The following is a 27827-nucleotide window of genomic DNA, read 5'->3' as shown; positions in this document are numbered from 1 at the left end:
TACTGAAAAGAAGATATATATATATATATATATATATATATATATATATATATATATATATATATATATATATATATATAGAATTGGCTTACACTCGCCACAAGCTACATCAAAATCACATCAGTACAATACATAATCATCATGAAGAAGAGCAGGGTTCGACTACGGACAAAAACAAACAAGAAAAGAAGAACGACGTCCATCCTTGCTATTCCAGGCTGCCATCCTGGAACCCATCCTAGATCGACGAAGAAGAAGAAGAAGACGCAACTCCAAATGAACAATCAACGCGCTCGCGTCAAGTAACCTTTACCTGTACCTGCAACTGGTGTTGTAGTAATCTGTGAGCCACAGGGGACTCAACAATCTCATTTCCGAAGGTATCAAGACTAGCAAATCCTAATGGGTGAGACATGGTTAAGTGGTGAGGTTGCAGCAGCGGCTAAGCATATATTTAGTGGCTAAACTTACGAGTACAAGAATTAAGAGGGGGAAGATCTACGCATAGCGGACGTGAACTACGGTTGATCAAATGAATGATCCTGAACACCTATCTACGTCAGACATAACCCCACCGTGTCCTCGATCAGAGAAGGAGCTCACGAAAGAGACAATCACGGTTACGCACACAGTTGGCATATATTAATTAAGTTAACTTCAAGTTATCTAGAACCAGTGTTAAACAAAGTTTCCACGTTGCCACATAACCACAGACACGACTTTCCGAAAAGATTTAACCCTGCAGGGGTGCTCCAACTAGTCCATCACAAATTACCACAAGCCGCATAGAAATCCTCCATCACGAAGCTCGCGATCTCGTCGAATTCCCTAGTGGAAAACCTCAACTCTGAGAATACCCAAAGCATCACCGGAATCCCGATGCACAAGATATCTCGTCAAAGGTAAAACTAATCCAGCAAGGCCGCCCGACGTGTCGACGATCCCGATAGGAGTCGCGTACCTCGTTCTTAGGACATGGCGGATGGGTCACACTAGGAGATGCCAAACCTCGGGTTGCCCCGTGGTGGCCCCGTAGTCTGCTAATTTGGACCAATACTCATGAGGAGCACTGGCCCGGGGTTGATTAAATTTCCTCGGGTTAATTACTCCCTATGCAATTCATTAGTTATTAGGCAAATGTAGTACCAAAGTTGGGCCTTGCCAGACCATCTTTAATTTAAAACGAATTATCAAGGGGGTCCCCATGACAACCCCGATCGTGTTAGGAGCGCTCATTTATGGAACATAACACCGGTAGCCGAAAACTAAGGGGGCAAAGGTGGAACAAAACACCAGGCTAGAAAGGCCGAGCCTTCCACCTTTTACCAAGTATATAGGTGCATTAAATTAAATAGCATTTAATAAGGTGATATGACAAGGAACCCATGTTATCACATGGAAGCAACTACACCTGCAACTAGCAACACTAATAACATGGTTAAGCAAGTAGTAACATAGCCAATCAGTGGTTTGCTAGGTCGAACAGGTTGAAGGTAATCATGGCATTGTTGAGAGGCTGATATTTAACAAGTGGTAGGCAACGAGACATAAACGATAGGAGCGATAAACTAGCATGGCAATGATAGTAATGGTATCTAGGAAAATGGTCATCTTGCCTGAGATCCCGCTTGAAAGAAGAACAATTCCGAGAAGTAGACGAACCGACGTAGTCGAACGGGTCCTCACATTCCGACACACTTGTGGAACTCTATCGATACGGAGCAAAACGGAAACAAACATCAACACAAATATTCACCACACGATGCACAACATGATGCACAACCTAATATGATGCATGATCAGTTCACTGATGCAAGGCATGGCATGGCAATTCACCTCACGAAAGCACTACACATTAAGTGAAGCTCGATATGCAACGAGTTGTATATCGACGAAACTCCACAATTGATTATTAGTTCACTCCCGATTATTTACACGACAATATTAAATGCGGTTAACATGGCAAGGGGTGGAGCGAAGATCCTACATGACATCCTAGTCGGTTAACTCGTGGATCATAGAACGGAGCTACGACACAAGAACATGCAACACAAGATGTATGCCATGAATGCGTCATTCATGTAAGTTCATCAACAGCACAACAAGAAGGGAAAGAAACATGTGTCGCCACGGCGAGCGAAAGGGAACCATGGCAGCAAGACGGAAACGAAGCCACGACAACGTTCATATCCCGATAACTCGTCGAGATATCGTGCCAACGAATAGGGATCGCGTGCGGGAACGGTAAATAAAGATGGGGTGATCCCGGTTACCGGGTTCCCATGTGTCGGGCACAACATAAGAGGGACAACGTGCAACGGCCAACATACGGTGCAAACATACATACATCTCATACAACACATGCATTCGTCACGACACGTCTCATCGGTATACCTTCGAAGCGTGCGAATCAGAGGGGTTCGGTTTGATGAAGGAGAACAACGGTCGTCGTGGAAGTCGTGGTCGTCGAGGTACTCGGGTCTTGTGGACGGTAGTCGTTCGCTCGGCGTCGTGGTTCACGGTCTTCGGTGACGGTAGTCGAACTCGTTTCCGGGGGTCGTCGAGGACGTCGTGGTACTCGCGGCGAACTTGTCGGTTCCATGAAGGAGGGGGGGGGGGCGTTGGTGCACGCGGCGACGACACACGACACAACAACAACTACAGCAACTAGCAGCGCAACAAACTACCTACAACTACTAGCACTAGCATCTAACAGCAAGCTACGGTAGCGACGACAACATCTACAACAACTAAACGCAAGCAAGCACGATAGCAAGCACGCAAGGGCTACGGCACAAGCAGCACGAGCAGCAACAACAAAAGGCAAACAACAAGTAGCAGGAAGCATCTATAGGCAACAGCAACAACAATCATCTACGGCGACGGCAGCAAGCAGCAAGCGACAGCAAGCAACACGACAACATGCATCAGCCATGGCGACATCCAACAGCAACTCGCAGCAGCTAACACGACAAGCAGCAAGAGCCAGGCACACAAGCAGCAGCACTAGCAATAGCGGCAACAACACAACAAGCTAGCTCGACAAGGCCATCAACAGTGGCAGCAACATGCAATCAGCAACAACAGGAGGAGGCCAAGGCGGTTCGGGCGGCGAGCACCTACGGCAGGGGAGCACGGCAAGGGGCGGCGTCGCAGGCGAGGTCGAGCGCGACGGGGCACAACACGGCGGGGCGGCGCGCAGGGCCGTCGAGCGGGACGAGGGGAGGCACGCGGGTCCGGCGAGCTCGAGGGAGGAGCGGCCGAGGCCGAGGGCGGCGCGCGGCGGCTGTGGGGGAGCCACGAGGAGGCGCGAGGGACGGCGACGATCAGGGCTAGGGCGGTGCAGCGCGGGGAGGCGGCGAGGACGACCACGAGGGGACTGGGAGGAAGGAGGCGCACGGGAGGGAGGACGAGGCCATGGCGGCGCTTGGGGAAGGAGACGCGCTTCCGGGAGGAGCTCTCTCCGACTCCCTGTCGCTAGGGTTGGGAAGAGCCCGGTGGGCCTTGAGCCGGCCTGGTACAGCTGGGTTACTCCTCTCTCCCTTTTTTTCTTGTTTTTTTCTTTACACCCACTTGCAACGAAATAAAACAAAGGAAAAAGTTGGAATTCCAATAGGAGAGAAATTATCCCGGAGCTAGAAAAATATGGAGGATTTAATAAAATTGGTTTGGGAATTTTTACAGAATATAAATTCGGACAAGTTTTGAATTTATATCAAACTTGCCTAAATTTAATCCATAACCAAACCAATCCCAGTTGGACTGAGATTTTAGATGGCGACCCTATACGATAGATATAATTTACGGGCTCAATAGAAATATATATTTGAGCATCTACATCTACAGCTCAAATAAATGAAGGCAAAGGGAAATCAGAGAGGATCAAGGAGTGGCTAGGTGAAGAGGGTAAAACAAATGAACACAATACGGGAAAAATCACACCAGAGATGATGGAGATGATGCATGATGCGTGATGAATGCAACAGACAAAAATAAAACACACTGCGACAACAAATAAAAAGGGCGGATCTTCTGGAGCGTCGGCATCGGGCTGTCACACAACCGATCCTAACTTCAATAAGTGCTTATTTGAGCTTCGTGACCTCATGCGTGCCAAAGGAAATGTCATTACCATCAACAACATATTTGTTGAATCTATTCGAATGCATAAACTTGAACATTGTAATAGTCAAATTTCTGATGGAACGTTTGTGTCTTACAAGGAAACTTCATCCAATGATGACCATGCGAAACGTGGCTACTACGATGATGATGAGAACTTCGACACCGAGTATGAGAAGACCATGAAGAACCTTAGTCTTATGGCTAACCTTAAAGACTACATGGCCGGTGGAAAGGAGTGGGTTCTCGACAGTGGGTGCACCGATCACATGACCGGAGATAAAGACATGTTCCGTGATATTATACCAAACCATGGACCTCGGAAGTATGTGACTATTGGAGAAAACTCCAAAGGTAAGGTACTTAGTCTTGGTAAGGTGGTTGTATCTCATGACAGTTCCATTCAGAATGTCATGCTAGTAGAATCTCTTGGCTATATCTACTTTCCATATCTAGACTAGAAGATTTCGGTTTCGATGTGCTATTTACGAAAGTTGAATGCCGAATGTTTCATAGCAACAATCATAACATCGTCTTTACTAGTTTCGTATAGGTGATCTATACATTGTTGATTTCTCTAAGATATCCAAACCTCGTACATGCCTTATTGCAAAATCTTTTAAGGGTTGGTTATGGCATAGAAGGCTTGCACATGTTGGTATGCGTAATCTTGACAAACTCATCAAAGGTGATCATGTTCTTGGTGTTAAAGATGTTATCTTTGACAAATATAGACTTTGCAGTGCTTGTCAAGCAGGAAAACAAGTTGGAGGAAGTCATCCCGTGAAGAACATCATGACCACAAGAAGACCCCTCGAGCTGCTTCACATGGATCTCTTTGGTCCCAACGCATATAAGAGCCTCGGTGGAAATTCTTATGGTCTAGTTATTGTTGATGCTTTTTCCAGATTTACGTGGGTGTTCTTTCTCAAATATAAGTTGCAAGTACAAATGATCTTCAAGAACTTTTCTCGAAAATCTCAAAACCAGTCTGAAGTGAAGATCAAGAAGATTCGGAGCGACAACAGAACAAAGTTCAAGAACACTAATGTGGATACTTTTCTTGACGAGGAAGGTATCTTACATGAGTTCTCGGCACACACACCTCAACAAAATGGAGTTGTTGAGAGGAAGAACCGGACGCTCATAGAGATGGCGGGAACAATGATTGACGAATACTAGACTCCAAGACACTTTTGGGCAGAAGCCGTGGAAATAACTTTGAAAGCACATATGCTCCCTTGGTGATTTCAATAATTCATGACAACATAGATTGTCTCTTGGACTAACACTTTTATCTAGATATTTCAGGAAAAGTCCATAGAGAGCATTGGCTAAAGGTTTACGTGGAGACACTCGTGGATGCAAGAAAGGAATAATATTGGCTCAAGCTTCAAGCTAGAAGACTCTTCATTTTATATTTGTGAGAAATCACTTTTGAGTCCACAGGAAAGCCAATACTATTAAAAGGGAGTGAGGTAGTAAAATGAACTGCTTGCTCAAATGCTCAAAGTTAGCCACCAAAACACTCATACATATCCACTCTGTCAAGTTCCACATTCACAAATTCGGTGTCACCAACATTTCCACATTGGACCCACCGAGTTTGAACCTCAGACATAACCCTAGCCATTCCCACCAAATCGGTGCAACCAAAACTGCATCGGTGCTACCGAGTTTAGTGTGACCAACATTATGTTGCCAAGATACACAAAATCGTAATTTCCAAGTTTGAGTATCGGTGCCACCGAGTTCGGCCATCTGACCGTTAGTCACCTTTTCGGTGCCACCAAGTTCTATATATCGGTCTCATTCAGATTCAAAAGTTCACACTACTAGTCGGTACCACCGAGTTGTCCACTTTGGTGTCACCGAGTTTGCACTTTTGTGTGTAACAGTTGGATTTTGGCTGCTGCCTATATATACCCCTTCACACACCTCTCATTCGTGCGAGAAGCACTCAGAACACACAGTTCATTTGCAGATCCATTTTCTGAGAGAGAACTACCTACTCATGTGTTTAGACCAAGATATTCCAATCCTATCATTTGAAACTTGATCTCTAGCCTCCCAAACTGCTTTTCACCAAATCAACCTCTCCTACCCATGTATATTATGTGAGAGAGTGATTTTTATTGAGGAGACTATCTTTAGAAGCACAAGAGAAAGGAGTTCATTGATCTACGACATCTATTACCTTTTGGAGGGTGGTGCCTCCTAGATTGATTAGGTGTTGCTTGGGAGCCTCCTACTTCGTGTTGTGGAGTTGAAACAAGATGTTTGTAAGGGCAAGGAGATCGCCTACTTCGTGAAGATCTACCGTGAGTAAGGCTAGTCCTCCGTGGATGTAAGATGTGGTGGGATAGACAAGGCCGCTTCTTTGTGGACCCTCCGTGGGTGGAGCCCTCCGTGGACTCTCGCAGCCATTACCCTCCGTGGGTTGAAGTCTCCACTAACATGGACGTGCGATAGCGCCACCTATCGAAACCATGTGAAAAATCACCGTGTCAACCTCATGCATTTGATCTCCCTACCTTACTCCTCCATGTGTAGGGTGACTTAAGACTTGTTACAACTGCTAAATTTCCCTACCTTACTCCTCCATGTATCGAAACCATGTTTTACTTTCCGCTGCTATACTCTTAGAACTGCATGTGTAGGGTGACTTAGACTTGTTACAACTGCTAAATTTCTGCCTCCTAGAAATTAGGTTACGCCAGATTTTTAATCTTGACAAGTAGTCTATTCATCCCCCCTCTAGACACATCTTTTATCGATCCCTCAATTGGTATTAGAGCAAGGTCTCCAAAACCTTGGTTTAACCGCCATTGGAGGAAGATGTATGTGACTAGTTCCTAGATTTTTAGTTGTAGAGTGCCTATTCTTGATGGGGAGTATTTTAGACAATGGAAAGACGAAATTCTTGATATATTCGACGAGTTCCATTTGCGCAAGTATATTGAATATCCCTATGTGCCTCCCATTGATCCCATACATCCTTCTCATGATGATGAAGTTAATATGCTTGGTAACCTTAACACTGACAATCTTATCATTAGAGGTTTACCAAGAAATGTGCTCAATCAGTTGCAAAACTTTGAGTGTGCTCATACCTTGCGGAAAGACTTAGAGAAAAAAATATCCAAATTATTCCTTGAAAAATCTTGATATCATTGTTCACAAGTACATTGCTTTCCGTAAGATGAAGTCAACCGATCCTAACTTCGGTAAATGCCTATTTGAACTTCGTGACCTCATGCGTACTAAAGGAAATGTCATTAGCATCAACAAAGTAATTGTTGAAGCCATTCGAATGAATAAACTTGAACACTGTAATTGTCAAATTTCTGATGAAACTTTTATCTCTTACGAGGAAACTTCATCCGATGATCACTATGCAGAACGTGGCTACTACGATCATGATGAGAACTTCGACACCGAGTATGAGAAGACCATGAAGAACCTTAGTCTTATGGCTAACCTTAAAGACTACATGTCCGGTGGTAAGGAGTGGGTTCTCGATAGTGGATGCACCGATCACATGACCGGAGATAAAGACATGTTCCATGAGATTACACGAAACCATGGACCTCAGAAGTATGTGACTTTTGGAGAAAACTCCAAAGGTAAGGTACTTAGTCTCGGTAAGGTGGCCGTATCTCATGATAGTTCCATTTAGAATGTCATGCTAGTAGAATCTCTTGGCTAGAATCTACTTTTCGTATCTAGACTAGCAGATTTCGGTTTTGATGTACTATTTACGAAAGTTGAATGCCGACTGTTTCGTAGTGACAATCATAACATCGTCTTTACTAGTTTCTGTAGAGGCGATCTATACCTTGTTGATTTCTCAAAGATATCCAAACCCCGTACATGCCTTATTGAAAAATCTTCTAAAGGTTGGTTATGGCATAGAAGGCTTGGACATGTTGGTATGCGTAATCTTGACAAACTTATCAAAGGTGATCATATTCTTGGTGTTAAAGATGTTATCTTTGATAAAGATAGACTTTGCAGTGCTTGTCAAGCAGGAAAACAAGTTGGAGGAAGTCATCCCGTGAAGAACATCATGACCACAAGAAGACCCCTCGAGCTGCTTCACATGGATCTCTTTGGTCCCAACTCTTATAATATCCCCGATGGAAATTATTATGGTCTAGTTATTGTTGATGATTTTTCTAGATTTACGTGGGTGTTCTTTCTCAAATATAAGTTGCAAGTACAAATGATCTTCAAGAACTTTTCTCGAAAAGCTCAAAACCAGTTTGAAGTGAAGATCAAGAAGGTTCGGAGCGACAACGGAACGGAGTGCAACAAAACTAATGTGGATACTTTTCTTGATGAAGAAGGTATCTTACAAGAGTTCTCGGCAATGTACACACCTCAACAAAATGGAGTTGTTGAGAGGAAGAACAGGACGCTCATAGAGATGGCGAGAATGATGCTTGACGAATACAAGACTCCAAGAAACTTTTGGGCAGAAGCTGTGGAAATAGCTTGCCATGCCATAAACCGACTCTACCTTCCCAAGCTTCTCGGTAAAATGGCATACGAGCTACTCACCGGTAACAAACCCCAAGTTGGATACTTTTGATTATTCGGCTCTAAGTGCTATATTCTTGATAAGCATCGTCAATCTTAATTTGCACCCAAATCTTATGAAGGTTTCCTTCTTGGTTACGGATCAAACGCTCACGCTTACTGTGTCTACAACAACTTCACTCAAAAAGTTGAAGAGACGGTAGATGTGAAGTTTGATGAGACTAACCGTTCGCAAGTCGAACAATTGCCGATTGATATAGGAGATAAGGAACCTTCGGAAGCTATCAAAGATTTGCCCATTGGTAAGATTCGTTCCATGGAGGTGAAGGAAAGCACTTCATCAAGTCAAGTGGAAGCTCCTACTTCGTGTCAAGGCGAACTGCAAAACTACATGGAAGCATCCACAAGCAGTACACGACATGATGAAGAAGAGGAAGAGAAACATCTTGATGATCCAGCTCAACCTTCCTCACCACCACCTCAAGGAGAAGATGATGCCAACGACAATGCTCGAGATGAAGATGAAGAATAAGAAGCTCCTCCATCCAACAAGAAGAAGTTGTCAAGAGTTAGGGCAAGCGTGGACAGAGATCATTCACTGAAACTTATCTACATCGACATAAATAACGGGAGAATCACTCGCTCTAAATCTCGTTTAGCTAAGTTTTGTGAGTATTATTATTTCATATCTAGCATTGAACCCTGGAAGGTAGAAGAAGCTCTCCAAGATCTAGATTGGGTGAATGCCATTCATGAAGAGCTACACAACTTCAAGAGGAACCAAGTATGGACACTTGTTGAAAAACCACAAGGCAAGCAAAATATCATTGGTACAAGATGGGTGTTTCGCAACAAGCAAGATGAAGACGAACAAGTTGTACGCAACAAAGCATGTCTCGTAGCCCAAGGATACACACAAGTCGAAGGTATGGACTATGGTGAGACTTATGCTCGTGTTGCTATACTTGAAGCCATTCGTATTCTTCTAGCTTATGCCAATCAACATGATATATCTCTTTACCAAATGGATATTAAAAGTGCCTTTCTCAATGGAGGAATTGAAGAGGAAGTTGATGTTAAACAACCTCCTGGTTTAGTGAACCCTAAGAAACCTGATCATGTTTACAAACTTCGTAAAGCTTTATATGGTCTTAAAGAAGCACCTAGAGCTTGGTACAAATGCCTAACGAAGTTCCTCATTGAAAAGGGTTTTTCGATTAGCAAAATTGATGCAACCTTATTCAGTTAAAGAGTAAATGGCGAACTATTTGTTTGTCAAATATATGTGGATGATATTATCTTTGGATCTACTAACCCACATTTTAGTCAAAAGTTTGGAAAGATGATGTGAGAGCAGTACAAGATGTCCATGATGAGTGAACTGAAGTTCTTCCTTGGATTTCAAATCAAACAATCGAGAGAAGGAACGTTCATCTCTCAAACCAAGTACACCAAGGACTTTATCAGGAAGTTCAACATGCAAGAATGCAAAGGTATTTGGAAGAAATACACTCCACAAGATTGCAATCAACTTTCATCAAAAACAATCTTGACATGGCCAAGTATCAACAACCTTTTCTTCGGATATGAGGGAAGAAGACAACAAAATCATATCCTTGACAATTCTATGATATTGAATTTCACTCATGTCTTTTGGATATATTATGTTCTTCCTTGCATGACTAATCATTATAGGTAAACAGCGAACCAAAATGTCATGGATAGCTCCCAACTCAAGATGATCATCATCAACATTGAGAATCCACAACAAGTTCACCTACATGTACGTCATCAACATCTTTCGAAGGTATGTACTCATACTCTTGATAAAGCTCTACACCAATTCATGGAGTACAATAACTCAAGTGATATGAAGACATTTAAATGCTTAATTGAAAAATGGCAACCCCATTTTGAGCTTAACAATGAGTATGACCTATGATCAAGCATCCTTGCTTGACTCCTCAAGTCAAATACTCTAATATAGGTGACCTAGTCACCACCCCACATCTACATGGAGAATATCTTATGGTTCACATTTGATCCTTAACATTCCTAGAACCATTCCACTCTCCTCTATATGTGTGTATTTTCAAAAAAAAATCTCTTATTCTTCTTACTTTTGTTTAACCGTCTCAGTTGGAATTATCATTCTTTTGGACTCTTGACCTTTTGAAACAATTCTTTCAATCAGCCTATTTTATCTTAAAGAGTTGACTATCATTGCAACTCGGTTTCACCAAATTGGGAAACTCGGTCCAACTGATTTCTCCAATAGGCCTAAATATCAATCTTGGTTCTACCGAATCATTATGCCTCAATGACTCTGATTTTTCTGACTTTATTGCTGTGATAATTTGCTTCGCACTATTGTCTTAGGGGAGACAACTTCTCTAGGGGGAGAAAAATCTCAGTGATCCCATGGAATATAAAAGTGAGAATCCTCTAGGATCCATAACTTAGGGGGAGATCATTCAAGGAACTCCTATCCATACCTAAGGGAGAGAACATTCAATGAACCCTACAAAATATCTAAGGGGGAGAAAAGATAAATACCGTTTGATATTTTGATGATATGGATGTTGTTACTTCTCGTAGTGGTGTGATGTGAACGTCGACTACATGACACTTCACCATGTTATGGGCCTAAGGTAAGTCATTGTGGAGTAATAAATAAATGATGGGTTAAGAGAGTGACAGAAGCTTAAACCCCAGTTTATGCGTTGCTTCATAAGGGGTTGATTTGGATCCACATGTTTTATGATATGGTTGTATTATTCTTAATTATTCTTTCGTAGTTGGGGATGCTTGCAAGAGGGGGTAATCATAAGTAGGTTGTTAGTTGAAGTAAGAACAACACCTTAGCACTAGTCCACCCACATATCAAATCATCAAAGTAGCAAGCACGAATCAACTTAATATGATGAACATGACTAGACAAAAATTCACATGTGTCCTTGGGAGCGCTTGCTTTATATAAGAGAACTTTCACACTTGTCCTTTGCTATAAAAAGGATTGGGCTACCTTGCTGCACTTTGCTACTATTGTTACTTGTGACTTGTAATGAATTATCTTGCTACAAAACTATCTATCACTGCTACTTACAATACTTGCACATAATTACTTGCTCAAATCTACTTATCATTTCCTTCAGCTCCTCGTTGGGTTCGGCACTTTTACTTATTGAAAGGACTACGATTGACCCCCTATACTTGTGGGTCGTCGAGACTCTTTTCTCGCACCGTTGTCGGGGAGTGAAGTGCCTTTGGTAATGAAACATTTTTGGTACGTGCTAAAATTTACTGTTGCATGTAACTATGAACGGTCACCCTTGGAGTGGCTTGTTCGGGGCATCTTCGCCTCGAACGGAAGTTGAGGAAATTGTTCCTCAACCTATTGAACCTAGTGAAAATATTTATTATGAGATTCCTTCGGGTATGGTAGAGAAATTGCTAGCTAGTCCTTATAATGGTTCAACTCATCCTGATTACCATTTGATATATGTCGACGAGATTTGTGGATTGTTTAATCTTTCACGTTTACCCCGAGACAAAGTTAAGAAGAAAGTTTGCCCTTTATATTTGGAGGGAGAAGCACTAATGTGGTACATGCTATAGGATGATATTGGATCATGGGATTGGAATCGCTTGAAACTAGAATCTCGTCAGAAGTTTTATCATATGCATCTAATTCATTATGATCGGAATTTTATTTATAATTGCTGGCCTCGTGAAGGAGAAAGCATGGCTCGAGATTGGGGGAGTCTTAAATATTTGATGCACACCTGCCCCAACCGTGAGCTCTCAAGGAATTGATTATACATAATTTTTATGCTCGGCTTTCCCATGATGATCGAACATTACTTGATGCTTGTGATGTCGGTTCCTATATGAAGAAGACAATTGAATTCAGGTGGGATCTACTGGAAAATATTAAGCGCAACGTTGAAGATTGGGAACTTGATGAAGGTAAAGAGTCAGGTATAAAGCTTAATTTTGATTGTATCAAATACTTTATGGAAACTTCTCCTTTCCATGAGTTTAGCAACAAATACGTCTTTGATATTGAGATAGTAGCTTCTTTGTGCAAAACATTTGCTACCTATGTTGACTTGCGTAAGGAAAAGTGGTTCAAATATCTTCCTCCCATTGAAAAATTACCTGAGAACTTGTAGAGTTAAGAAGGAAGAAATAATTGTTAACCATGTTGATCCAATTGTTCCTATTGCCTACATTAAGAAACCTCCTTTCCCTATTAGGATTAGAGACTATGTTAAAGCTACAACAGTGGTTAATAAGAGTTATTTAGAACACCTACACCTTCTGAACAAATAAATGTTGAGACTAATGTAGCTATAGCTAAAGATCTCATAGTTGATAATATTGATGGGCAGGTTATTTACCACGATGAAGGTGCTAGAATTGCAAAACTGTTAGAAATAAACGAGATGAATTGGATAATAATAAACTGGTGGTAGGCACACCTGTCATCTCAGCTAAAATTGGAGATCATTGCTATCATTGCCTGTGTGATATTGGTGCTAGTATTAGTGCTATACCCTTCACATTATATCAAGAAATTATGCATGATATGGAACCCTCTAAAATTGAAGATATTGATGCCACTATTAAGCTTGCAAATCGTGATACCATTTCGCCACTGGGATTGTTGGGGATGTTGAAGTCTTGTGCGACAAAGTCAAGTACCCCATTAATTTCTTAGAACTTGATTCGGACCAAGATAACTTTTGTCCCACATATTTGGTAGACCATTCTTGAATATGGTTAATGCTGAAATTAACTGTGCTATTGATAAGGTTAAAGTGAGCTTTGGTGATTTCTCATGAGTTTAACTTCTCTAAGTTTAGAAAACAGCCACATGAAAAAGAATTTCCTAGGAAGGATGAAATGATTGGTCTTGCATCTATTGTTGTACCTCCTACCGATCCACTAGAACAATATTTGCTAGACCGCGAGAATGATATGAATTTGAATGAAAGGAATGAAATAGATAGGATACTCCTTAATCAATAACCTGTCCTTAAGCACAATTTGTGAGTTGAAATTTTAGGTGATCCTCCTCCACCCAATGGAGATCCCGTATTTGAGCTTATAGCTTTACTTGGTACTTTGAAGTATGCTTATCTTGATGACAAGAAGATACATCCTATTATTATTAGTGCTAACCTTTCAGAACATGAAGAAAGGAGATTACTAAAAACTTTAAAGAAGCATAGTGCTGCTATTGGATATAGTCTTAATGATCTTAAAGCCATAAGCCCCACTTGCTCCAACACAAGATTAATATGGAACCTGATGCTAAAACAATTATTGATCATCAATGTTGTCCCAACCCTGAGATGAAAGAGGTGGTAAGAACTGAATACTAAAAGTTTTGGAGGCAGGTATAATCTATCCTATTGCTCATAGTACATGGGTGAGTCTTGTTCATTGTGTTCCTAAGAAAGGTGGTATAACTACTGTTCCTAATAATAAAATGAACTTATTCCATAAAGGATAGTAACTAGTTATAGGACTGTAATTGATTTCTGGAAATTGAATAAGGCTACTAGAAAAGATCATTACCCCTTGCCTTTTATTGGTCAAATGTTAGAAATATTATCTAAGAACACACACTTTTGCTTTCTTGATGGTTACTCTGGATTCTCTCAAATACCTATGTCAAAAGAGCACCAAGAGAAAACTACATTTACTTGCCCCTTTGGAACTTATGCTTATAGGCGTATGCCTTTTGTTCTATGCAATGCACCCGGTACCTTTCAAAGATGTATGACTGCTATATTCTCTGTTTTTTGCGAAAATATTGTTGAGGTCTTCATGGATGATTTTTTCCATTTATGGGACTTCCTTTGATGATTGCTTGAGCAACCATGATCGAGTTTTTCAGAGATGTGAAAAAACCAATCTTGTCTTGGATTCAGAGAAGTGCCACTTTATGGTGAATGAAGGTATAGTGCTTGGGCATAAAATTTTGGAACGTGGTATTGAGGTGGATAAGGCCAAAGTTGATGCAGTAGAGAAAATGCCTTGCCTAAGAGATATCAAAGGTATAAGAAGTTGCCTTGGTCATGTTGGTTTCTATAGGCGTTTCATTAAAGATATCCCAAAGATTTCTAGGCCATTAACTAATCTTCTCCAAAAAGATGTACCTTTTGTTTTTGATGATGATTGTGCAGAAGCCTTTAAATACTTAAGAAAACCTTAATTTCTGCACATATTGTTCAACCACCTAATTGGAACCTACCCTTTGAAATTATGTGTAATGCTAGTGATTATGCTATTGGTGTCATTCTAGGGAAATCAGTAGACGAGAAATTAAATGTTATTCATTATGCTAGTAAGACCCTAGACACCGGTCAAAGGAATAATGCTACCATTGAAAAGGAATTTTTAGCAGTTGTGTTTGCATGTGATAAGTTTAGACCTTACATTGTTGATTCTAAAGTAACTATTCACACTGATCATGCTGCTATTAAGTACCTTATGGAAAGGAAAGATGCTGAACCTAGACTCATTAAATGGGTATGACTACTCCAAGAATATGATTTGCATATCATGAATAGGAAGGGAGCCGATAACCCTATAGCAGATAACTTGTCTAGGATGAAAAATGTTCTTGATGACCCACTACCTATTGATGATAATTGTCCTGATGAGCAACTTGTTGTTATAAACACTTCATGTAATACTCCTTGGTATGCGGATTATGCTAATTACATTGTTGCTAAATATATTCCGCCTAGTTTCACCTATCAAAAAAAGGAAAAAAATATGATTTACGACATTACTTTTGGGATGACTGATACGTCTCCAACGTATCTATAATTTTTGATTGTTCCAAGCTGATATATTATCATACTAGGATACTTTTTGGGCATTTATATACCAATTTATAATATTTTTGAGCACTAACCTATTGACCCAGTGCCCGGTGCCAGTTTCCGTTTTCCGCGTGTTTTTTGCTTTGCAGGTTAACCCTACCAAGCGAAGTCCAAATGCCACGAAACTTTAATATGATTTTTACTAGACTATATGAAGACATGAAAGCATCGGAAGTGGATGAGAGGCCGCACGAGGGAGGCACAGGCCAACAGGGCACGACCTAGGGCTTGGCCGCGCCCTGATGGCTTGTCGCACCCCTGGATGGCTTCCGACGTCCCTCTCTGGCATATAAATTCACAAATATTCCGAAAACCCTAAGAGCACTCCCGAAACACTTTTTCTGCCGCCGCAAGTCCCTGTTCCGACAGGAGGCCATCTAAATCTCCGTTCCGGCGATCTGCCGGAGGGGAGATCAATCACGGAGGGCCTCTACATCAACCTTGCTGCCCTCACCATGATGTGTGAGTAGTTCACCACAGACCTACGGGTCCGTAGGTAGTACCAAGATGACAATCTCTCTCTCTTCTGATCTTCAATACCATGTTCATCGCATCTTCGCTTTGATCTATCCGATGTAATCACTATGTATGATGTGTTTGTTGGGATCCGATGAATTGTGGGTTTATGTTCAAATTATTCATGAAAAGCATTTGAGTCACCTCTGATTATTATGATTCTTAATTGCATGGTCATCATAGCTTCGTAATGATCTTCAATCTATTGAGATAGTTTGGCCAACTAGATTAATATTTCTTCACTCGGAGTGGTGCGTTGTAGTAGGTTCAACCTGGCGAATTTCTCTATCCCACTGACAGAAGGGGACAAGATGCGTCTTTGTGTTGCTTCTACTAAGGATAAAATGATGGGGTTTATTCATATTAATTAAGTTTACTTTGTCTACATCATGTCATTGTTCTCCAAGCATTACTCTGTTTTTACTTAATACGTAGAGAGGCAAGCATATAAGCGCTCTTGAAGTGGAGTAATAGTAGTAGGTGCACGTAGGAGTCGGCCTATTTTCTTATGGACGTGATGCCTATATACACATGACCATTATCGTGTAAATCGCATAATTCTTCGCTGTTCTATTAATTGCCCAACAGTAAATTTTTTACGCACCATATGCCTTTGCCATGAGAGATGCCACTAGGGAATACAACGGCCCCCCAGGTCTATTCACTTATATATATATATATTTACAAACGCTACTACTACCTTGCTTCCATTATTTGTGTTTTTTTTTGCAATTTACAATCATCAAAAATTATCTACACACCTCATATGCTTGCAAATAATGAGATCAAGGGGATTGACAACCCTTTTGCCCGCGTTGGGTGCAAGTTGTTTGTTTCTTTGTGTGTAGTCGCTAAAGACGATTGAGGATTGGTATTCCTATTGGTTCGATAAACCTTGGTTTCATAACTGAGGGAAATACTTACCCGCATTATGCTGCGATAACCCGTTCCTCTTCTCGGAAAACCCAACACAGATCACAGTCATGAGGAAGGATTTCTGGCGCCATTGCCGGGGAATACCATCACCAACTATCAAGTAGCTTCTCACAATTTTTCATTCACTTGCTCTTCTTTTTATTTGATGTTATATTTAGTTTGTCACATAAAAATTAAAAATACAAAGATATTTATCTTTGCTTGTTACTAGTACTCTTGTTCGAAGTCATGTCTAGTCGTTCTACGGAAATGACTCTTCCCCCTTACGTGGGAGAAGGTTTCGAAGTTTTAAATTTGAAGAGCAAGAAGCTTGGGATAGATTGGTAGTTATACATAAGAAATCTAAGATCCAATGTCATATTAATGTACTTCCTAGAAATTTTTAAGTTGGCTTACCTTTATCCTTTAGAGGTGTCCTTGATTCCATGTTTGAAAAAGATTTTCTTGGGAATAATGCTTTTCATACTTATGAAATGATGAAATTTATATTTGGGCAACCCAAGATAAAGACTATTGAACCTACCGTGTTGGTTATTCACCGTCAAACCGAGCTAATGAAAGAAACTAAGGCTATGATGGAAACCAATTTTAAAGTGCTTTACAAATTGTCTAATAAAATCAATAGCAATGTCGTAATACAAAATAAGCGATTTGATGCTTTGGATCAAAAGATTTATGATATCAGAATTTTGAGTGATGACATTAAAATTATCAAGGAAAAATTGGAACAAATTGTGCACAGTGTCAAAGATGACAACACTTGAAACTATGCATTATGCCTAGCTAAGGGCATGAAACAAGAACGTTTGTTGGGAGGCAACCCAATAGTTATCTTAATTTTGTGCTTTTTAGTTTCTGTTATTTTGTGTTTAAATGATTGTTTCCTCTTTAAATTTTTTTTAATATTTTAATTAGTGTTTGTGCCAAGTAAATCCTTTGGGATAATTTATTTGATGAGTATGATTGATGTTATGCAAAAATAGAAACTTTTGTCTCTAGTGCAGAATTTTTAACTCTCTAATGGAGCGTGATAAACTCTTGAAATTTTTACAGAGTATTTCCGTACAAATTCTCCACGTTGTTCTAAGTTTTCAGAAATTTCCGAGTTAAATAAGTATGCGATCTTTACAGATCTTTACCGATTTCTACAGATTGTTCTATTTTAAATAGATTCTGTCTTGGCTGCATAGTTTGCTTGTTTTGATGATGCTATGGTTTATATGGGGTGTGTATAAGTCTTGGATAAGTTATAATACAATACCCATTATGCAATTATAAATTTAGAATCAATTTATAACAGTACCTAAAGTATGCAATATGTTTCTTATACTAACGGATCTCACGAAGTTTTGTTGAGTTTTGTGTGATTGAAGTTTTCAAGTTTTGAGAGTGATCGCGATGGACCATGGAATAAGTAGTAGCAAGAGCCTAAGCTTGGGGATTCCCAAGGCACCCCAAGTATTATTGTTAGTAAGACTCAAATGTCTAAGCTTGGGGATGTCCCGGAAGGCATCCCCTCTTTCCTCTCAAACCATCGGTATGTCACTTGGAGCTACATTTGTATTAATCACATGATATATGTATTGCTTGGAGCGTCGTTTGCTTTTACTTTCAGTTTGTCACAATCATCATTTTCTGGACACACCTATTAGAGAGAGACTCACCATCATTATGATTTGCTAGAATACTCTATGTGCTTCACTTATATCTTTTGAGCTCAGCACTGGCTCTAGTACTTCACTTATATATTTTTGAGCACGGTGGCGTGTAGATTTTATAGAAATAATTTGCTCCCGTTCTTCAGTTATATTTGTTTGAGAGCTGAATAAATAGTGACGGTAATTTTCATGGGTCATAATACTAGTCCAAAAATAATAGGCATTCAATGAATGATAATCAAAACCATCATGTAGCACACATAGAGAAATTGTGAGTTCATGACATTCATATGGTAATATGAAAAAGGTGTAAGTCCATAATTGTTGATTCATATAAGTGTCGGTGTCCGTGAATACTCACAACATATGCCATGGGTAGGCTAAAGTCGGTGAGAACCGAAGGGACAAAGGTGGACGCTGGGAACGAGGTTGGTACACGCATGGGACGCACGATGTACCCAGGTTCAGGGCTCTCAGTAGAGATAATACCCCTAATCCTGCTGGAGTGTTTGATGTGTATGAACAGAGTACAAGGTTGCTCCTGGAGCTATGTTGGGAGGAGGAAGAGGGGAGTAGCTGAGTCGTCTCTGCCTCTCTCTCGGTGGTTGGTGAGCGTATGGTGTTGTCTGACTATGGAATGATCGCCCCCTGCATGGAGGGCGACTGAGGGGTTTTATAGACGAACCCGCCGGCCTACCATATGGATAAAGGGTACAAGTGTGGGACCCGGCTGGCAGCCTCGCCGGCTTGCCAGGGGCCCACTAGAGTCTTGTCTGGTCGATTGAGGGACCCGCCGGCTGCATGGTCTCAATTGGCAGTGGGACCCGCCAGCTGGCCAATGAGGCTCTCGCGTAAGGTTGACGCCAAGCACGCGTTGTACGTCAAGCGTCGCCCTGCGAGATTCGTCATGGGCAGGTAGTATGGCCGCCTCCACTGGTCCCCACGCCGAGTGCAGTAATGGAGTGGGAGTGTGACGGTCCGACACTATGCTAGGTGATGGATCAGAGCCGGGGTAGGTCAGCGGCGTGGCCGCCGACGCTCGTACCTGCCGGGCGCCCCGATCCAGTACCTTTGCTGACGCGTAGCTACCTTTAATCGTAAGGTCTTATCCTGACCTACGATCTGATGTGACTTGTGATCTTTGGCCGGCTAGCCTGCTTGGCTAGCCGGCTTGGGCGCGGCCGCCTCCTTCCTAGCCGGGCTGGCAGGACCAGGCCAGCTCAGGAGAGGTAGCCGCCTCGACTCTAGCCGGCAGGGGTTGCCTGGCCGGCCGGAGGGATGGCCGCCTTGTCCTCTAGCCGGTAGGCGCTTCCTAGCCGACCAGAAGACTTGGGCCTTGGGAATCTGTATACGTTCATGTCCTTTGGGCCGGAAATGAAGGAGCAGGCTTGATGAGCCTACCCCGAGGTTATACCCCGACAGTAGTCCCCGAAGCTCGCGAGGCCTGCCGCCTGCGGGTAGGCGGTCTCACCGGCTTGTTGATTTGTCTTGATATTTTCGCCGCCACTCGTGACGAAAGGCGCCGGCTTCGAAACCGATTGGCTTCGAAACGACACCTCGGCCTCGTCGCAATTCGCTCGGAGAACGCCACGTGCTAGGCCCCGCCTGGTGTAATGATGGTGATTACTGATGATGGGACCGGGCCTGGGCCCTGGGTCCCGCCACGACGCTCCCTCAGCCTCCGCGCGGGAGAACCTCTGCGGATTTACTCCGCGATGGTTGGGCTTAGGGAAGCGTTACCGCCCGTAATACACGGGGTTAATGGGGGTCCGGTGCGCACCGGATCCCTTCCCCACGACGCTTCGTGGGGGTTTAAATGGGATGCGGGGGTTCCGAGGAGGCCATTCGCCCCCCTTCTTGCCCTGCATCCGCGCTCTCTTTCTCCCTGCGCCCAGAGAGAAAGAGCTTGCCTCCTTCACCTTCTTCGTCTTCGTCGCCGCAAAGTCGCCGACCCCTTCAAGTTCCCGTCACCCGCAGCCATGGCCGGTGGTTCTTCCTCGAAGAGGCCCTCGATGCAGAAGGCGTCGTTGCAGGGAGCCTGGCTAGGCGACAATGTTGGCGAGGGGCACATCGAGGCGCTCCGTCACCACCGACTACTGCCCCCGGCCTCCCAAGCGCTAGTGTGACTCCCTGGCGCCGGGACCGCTCCCACACCCGCCGTGGGAGAGGTCGTGGTCTTCATCGAGAATTTCTACCGGGGCTTCGGGCTTCCGGCCAGCGCTTTCTTCGCCGAGTGGCTCCACTTTTTTGGCCTGCAGCCGCATCACCTGGTGCCGAACGCCATTCTGCAGCTGTCGGCCTTCGTGGTCCTGTGCGAGGGCTTCGTGGGGATCGAGCCCCATGTCGACCTGTGGCGCAGCCTGGTTTTCTTCAAGCAGCAATCCATTGCCATGGAGAAATCCGAGGTGGAGAAGCTCTAGGGGCCGCGCCCGATGACGCCGTGCGAGGATGCGTTGGTGCACCACCGCTCAAAGTCGGGCTTCCCCCAGATGCCTCTGCAAGAATCCATCAAGCATTCGCAGAAGGGTTTCTTCTATGTGAAGAGCGCCGACCCTGCCCTGGATGCCCTCAACATGCCCCCGTTCAACATTGCTCCTCCGACGAGGCGGAACTGGGATGCGAAGACCCCCAAGCCGATTCCCGAGGTGGCGCTGATCTGTGCCCACCTTGACATTTTGGAGAAGGGCGGCCTCCTTGGTCGCGACCTGCTCACCACCATGGTGGCCCGCCGGATCCTGCCCTTGCGGAGGCGGCCGCATCTGGTCTGTGAGATGAGCGGCCGGCATGATCCATGCCGGCTATCCACCAAGAGGTTCACCCCCGGCGCTGTAGCGCGAAGGGTGAATCTGATCTCCACCACCCGCCTGGATGAGAGCAGGGAATGGACGTGGGGGATGTCCCCCTTCAACAGGACCCGTCTGCCTCCGATGGTAAGCGACCTCTTTATTTTTTGTTGTTTGCCTTGTTGCCGGTCGTGTTGCTGAGCCGACGATCTCTTTTCGCAGCTGTACGAGAAGCTGCAGGGGTCCCTCCGTCCGCCCGCTCCCGACTTGGATGTGTCCGACGCCTCGGAGATTGAGGATGAGGGCATGATTGAATCCCGCTCGGACTCCTCCGCCGGCTCGGAGAATCCCATGGAGTCGGAAGGGACAGAGCCGTCTGGTGAGTACGCACGGCCCTCCGTTGCAGACTAGACGGACGACGACGAGATTCCCTCATTCTGTTCTGGTGCAGCCTTCGAGGAGGACTCCGATGGGGTGGAAGAGGTCACCAGCCCGCCACTGACGCGCGGCAGGAGCCAAAACGGCGGAGCGACCGCCGCCGCCGAGGCAGCCGGGAGGAAGGACAAGGGTGCCACAGCATCCCGACCGGCTCCTAAGCGGCCGACGCCGGGTCCTCCAGCCGGTCAGCGAGCAGGCAGCGCCAAGAGACGCCGTGGCGCTGGCCGGAGGCAGGTCCCTGTGGTAGCGGGGTAAGATTTCCTCCCCCCTTTCTTCATTTATCTTGCAAGGAGCTTTGTTCCTTAAGGACTTTGCTTGATAGGGAGGCGGAGGAAGTGGACGAAGACACCGCCTCCTCAGCCGAGCGGGCTGTCTAGGCAGCAATCGATGCTACCCAGAGGGAGCTTGAGACGAAGTCCAAGCGCCGGTGGGACACGGCTGCGGGGAAGGCAGCCATGGGCCAGCCTCGCCCCAGCCGGGTCGAGAGGCCGGTGGAGAAGAGTGCAAAGGCTAGACATGACCCCTCCGCACATGCTCGCGCGGAGGAGCCAGCTAGCGAGGCCGCTTCAAGGCCGGCCCCAAGGGCTGAGGGGGCCCAACCTTCAGGGCCGGAAGCCTTGGCGCCGGTGGACCTGGAAACGGTCCCTGACTCCCCCAGGGCCGAGGCGGCACCCGACGCGCTGGAGCTGGACCTAGCTGTGCCGGACACAGCCCCTGACGTCCCAGGGGCAGCCATGGATGCGCCGGATGCGGCCCATCCGCCTCCCGCAGAGGAGGTAGCGCCAGCCGGGACGGCACCAGAGCCGGCCGCTGAGCCGGCACCAGGAGCCGGTGCCATTGTCATTCCCCAACACGGCCCTGTTGCGCCAGGAGCTGGGGGCCGGGCTGGGAGCCGGCCCATGAAGACATGGCTGGCGGCAAACCTGGCCCGCCTGTAACTGCCCGCTGGCACCGCGCTTTCCGGCGTCCCGGAGCTGGTGTCGATGTTTACCAGCACCCGGTCCAAGGTGGAGCAGTCGGCCCGTGTGGTGTGCGGCGACATGGAGTGCTTGGAGGCCCGCACCCAGGTAGGTGTTTCCTCTTTGGCTTCTTCAACTTTTTTCTTCCTTTTGCGTTAGTGGGGGCGCGACAGCGCACCCACTGGGTGTAGCCCCCGAGAATCGGGCCGGTCGATCGTCGACCGGTCCGAATCTCTTGGAGGTCCTTTCCCCTATATTGTTTCTTCAGTGGGGGTGCGCTAGCGCACCCACTGGGTGTAGCCCTCGAGAATCGGGCTGGTTAAGTCTTAACGAGGCCGAATCTTAATCCTGTTCCTTTTTGCTTTTTAGCAGGAGCTTTACAATGCTCAGGCGCAGGCTTACAATGAGCTGCGGACCCAGCACCTGGGAACTGATGGCCGGATTACCGAGCTCGAAGTCCGGCTGGGCGAGGCCGTCACGGAGCGGGATGCCCTGCGTAGTGCCGGCAACTGGCTCCAGGAGTAGCTGGCCCTTCTTCAGATGGAGAAGAAGGAGCTCGAGGCGGCCAACCGGGTCGAGCTGGAGCGACTGCACGATACGCTGAAGGAGAAGGAGGCCTCCTACTCTGCCGACGTGGATCGCCTCGCGTCGCTTCATCTCGAGGAGATGAACCTCAAGGACGCCGCCTTGAGGGAGAAGGAGGAGGCCATTGTCCAGAAGCAAACACAGCTGACCAAGGCCTTGGAGTCTGCGGCGACTCTCCAGGAGGAGGTCGCCCGCCTTACACATGCGAGTAAGGTGCGGGAGCTCGAGGTCCTTGAGAGCTCCCATGAAACCGATGGCGTCTTCCATCGTGAGTATCTCTTCCTTGTCTTGTTTTTGGTCTTTTTGGCCGTCTCCTCTTTTTACTGTGTTCTTACGTCCTGGATGTTGCCATTCCAGGTCTCTTTCCTGAGACCCAGATCACGGCCGACACTGTCGTCGAGGTGAGCCGCGAGGAGCGCCGCGCGGCCGGGCAGGAGGTAGACACTACCTCCGGCTGGAGCATGGAGGAGATCGGGATGGGCCTTCGGGCCCGCCTGCGCGCCCTGGGCGAGTCTGTGGCTCAGCTCCAGATCACAGGCTCGTCGATGGTGGCAGCCTTGTGGCCGGAAGGCGTGGAGCCGGCGTCAATGAGCCGGCTCGCCCGCTGGCTTGCAGTAGGCGGAGAACGCCTGGATGCCTAGCGCGCCTCTGCCGCGCGGGCTGGGGCTTACATGGCCCTGCGCTTGGCCAAGTCTTGGTATCGAAACATGGACTTGGGCAAGCTTGCCGCCCAGCGTGATGGCTCGGAGGCGGAGCTACAAGGCATGGAGGAGGTGCTTCGTGTGAGGGCCAGTGACATCACCGAGTACACAGCCTGGGACGACTTCATTTTGGAGCGGGGTGAAGATGGCGGTGTGATCGCTGAAGATCTGCACGGCCTTTAGCCCTATGATCCTGAGGGCAGCTCCGACGAGGCGGCCCGAGCTATGGAATCTGCTTTCGCCTCCAACGGTGCGGCGTATGCCGACTCCGGTGCGGATGGAGCCGGGAGCCCTCGCAAAGGAGACGGTGCAACCGCCTCGGGAGCAGCCGGAGATGGTGATGCTACCACATCAGGAGCAGCGGCCGGGGCGACCGATGAGGCCGCAGCCCCGTAGCCGGTGTCCTGTGTGTTTCGTTCTACCCCCGGAGGGATGTAATGAACGTGGGCCGTGGGCCAATGCTTTTTTGAATGTATATATTCAGCATTATATTCGTATTGCCAAGCGTGTTGTCTTATAATCTTGTCTTTTTATTCCTGGTTGACTCCTTCTCCAATCCTCGTATTCCTAATCTTCCACCCCGCCAACCCGACAGCCGGGAGCCGGTCTGTGGTTGGGTCGAGGTTTCTGATTTTAGAATACGAGACTTAGATTTTTCGAAGCCATCAAGACTTAAAGAACAAGATATAAACCAACAGAGACCGGCTTGAATGAGATCGTATATATGATCGTGCCAGCCCGAGCCGGCGACCCTTTATAGCCGAACTTTGCATGTATCCGACCTGACCTGGCGTCACCTTGCAAACCAGGCGGCCGGAGCCAACCCGCAGGCTCGTACGAGATCACCAGGGATCATTCGGTTACACTATGTGTTCTTTTACAGTAGGGAAGGCATCCGAGCGGCTAGCGAGCCCCCGAGCTTGTTAAAGCCAGCAAGGGGCGTGCGCTGCGTAGCCTCCGAGCTTGATAAAGCCAGAAGAGGTGTACGCATTGTAGCCCCCGAGCTTATTGAAGCCAGTCAGGGGGCGTACACTGAGTGAAAACTCTCAATAAAAAGAAACATGAAGCATGCTCTTTTTATTGCATTTGTTGTTGATCCCCGAAAAGGGAGAAAGATACATGTGCATGCTCTTTCCCTTGCTTGATTCTTGATTTTTAGCAATAGAACGGGCGAAGCAGCGCCGCGTTCCATGGACGTTCTGTTTCTTGGCCGGAGTCGTCCCTCTTGCGCTTCCTTGGCTTTTGGGCATCGATCAAGTAGTAAGTGTTGTTGTGCAACGCCCTACTGATGATGAAGGGTCCCTCCCATGGGATGAGAGCTTGTGCAGGCCGACAGTGCGCTGGATTCTTCTGAGGACCAAGTCTCCCTCCCTGAAAGAGAGAGGCTTGATCTTTTTGCTGTGGTAGTATCTCAGCTTCTGTTGATAGATGGTCGTCCGGCTCAAGGCCAAGTCCCTTGCTTCTTCGAGGAGATCCACACCGTCTTCTCTTGCCTCCTTTGCCTCCGTTTCTGTGTATAGGGCGACCCGAGGCAAGTCGAACTTGATATCCATGGGAATAATAGCCTCGGACCCATATACAAGAAAGAACGGAGTGAAGCTGGTCGACCGGTTGGGCGAGGTGCGGAGGCTCCATAACACAGCAGGCGGTTCTTCAATCCAGCATCCGGCTGATCTGACTAGTGGTGCCTCCAGTCTTGGCTTGATGCCGGCCAGAATCAGGCTGTTGGCCCTCTCTGCTTGGCCATTTGACTGGGGGTGTGCTACTGATGCCAAATCGAGCCGGATGCCTACCTTGGAACAGTAGAGTGCTAGAGCGCCCTTGGCGAAATTGGTGCCATTGTCGGTGATGATGCTGTGGGGAACGCCATATCGGACAGAGATGTGTGTGATGAACTTGACAACGGTGGGGCCGTCGAGCTTATTGATAGGTCTAGCTTCGATCCACTTGGTGAATTTGTCGAGGCCACCAAGAGATGCGTCATCCCACCGCGAGCCGTCTTGAAGGACCCTACCTTGTCCAGTCCCCAGACGGCGAATGGCCATGACAGGGGAATGGTTTTGAGGGCCGAAGGCGGCATATGGCTCTTTGCGCTCAAGAATTGGCAGCCTTCACACTTGTTGACCAGATCCACGGCTTCCTCGCGAGCCGTGGGCCAGTAGAATCCGTGGCGGAATGCCTTGGCCACCAGGGTTCTGGAGGCGGCATGATGCCCACACTCCCCTTGGTGAATGTCTGTGAGGATTTCCTGCCCCTTTTCTGATTCGACACATCATTGAAACACGCCGGTCACGCTGCGCCGTACCAGTTTGCGATTGATAATGGCGTAGGCTGCAGATCTGCGCTGGATCTGCCTCGCCTCTGTCTCGTTCTGAGGAAGTTCACCGTGAAGAAGGAAGGCCAGAATAGTTTGAGCCCATGATGGAGCCGACACAAGGGTTGCCTCCGCCTCGTCTTGACTGTTGGGGGCTTCTGCAGCCCCCGAGCTTGATGGAGCCGCGGTTGTGGGCTCGAGACAAGGTGTCTCTGGTGCTGCCGCGGCAGCGGGCTCACCGTCTATTTCCATGACATCCACCCACTGGGAGTCGAGATGACATGATTCAAGCCCAGGCAGAGCCGGGGTTGTTGTCGTAGCCGGTGCCACCATTGGAGTCAGTGGGGCCAATAGAGCCGGCATAGGAACTGCAACGGGCGTAGTTGGTGGAGCCGACGACGCTTGCATCATGGATTCAGCCGGTGCCGCTATTGGAGTCGGCGTAGTCAGCGCAGCCGGCGTGGGAACCGCAGCCGGCTTAGCCGATGGAGCCGACGACGCTTGCACCATCGAGTCAGCCGGCACAAAGATCGATGCCGACTCGGGAGACGGCTTGATAGACGGCTTATGGAGTTGGTCGAGGGAGACGTCGGCTCGAATGGCCTGTCTCATGGAGCCGATCTTTGCGAGTGTATCGGCCACCTCATTTTCTGCCCTGGGAACGTGGTGAAACTCACAACCCTCGAAGGGGCCACTGAGCTGCTGAATGAGGAAGCGGTAGCTTGCCATGTTGGCGTCCCTGGCGTCCCACTCGCCAGAGACCTGCTGCACCACCAAGTCTGAGTCGCCGAAGCATATGAACCGCCGGATGCCGATCTCCTTGGCGAGCCGGAGGCCATGAGCCAGTACTTCGTACTCGGCGACGTTGTTGGAGGCGACGAAATTGATCTGGAGAGCGTACTTGAGCTGGTCCCTTTTCGGAGACGTCAAGACGATGCCGGCTCCTAGTCCTGTCCGCATCTTCGAGCCGTCGAAGTGCATCTGCCAATGCGTGGAGTCTGGAGGCAGTGGCTCAAACTGAGTCTCGGCCTAGTCGACTAAGAAGTCGGCCACCACATGAGATTTGATGGCGGTACGGGGCTTGTACCGGATATCGTGATCCGCCATAGCAATGGACCATTTGGCAATCCTGCCCGTGGCATCACGGTTGCCCATGATTTCTGAAAGTGGAGCAGTGCTTACCACGGTGATGGCATGCTCTTGGAAGTATTGCTTCAACTTCTTTGCAGCAAGGTAAACACCATAACACATTTTTTGATAATGCGGATAGTTCTGCTTAGAGGCGGACAAGACCTCGCTAAGGTAATAGACAGGGTGCTGCACTGGCAGTGTCTTGCTCTCCTCTTTACGCTGAACTACCAGCACTACGCT

The sequence above is a fragment of the Hordeum vulgare genome, chromosome 6H (genome assembly GCF_904849725.1).
Source record: "Hordeum vulgare subsp. vulgare chromosome 6H, MorexV3_pseudomolecules_assembly, whole genome shotgun sequence".
NCBI lineage: Eukaryota > Viridiplantae > Streptophyta > Magnoliopsida > Poales > Poaceae > Hordeum > Hordeum vulgare.
Note: the sequence above shows the minus strand (reverse complement) of the source record.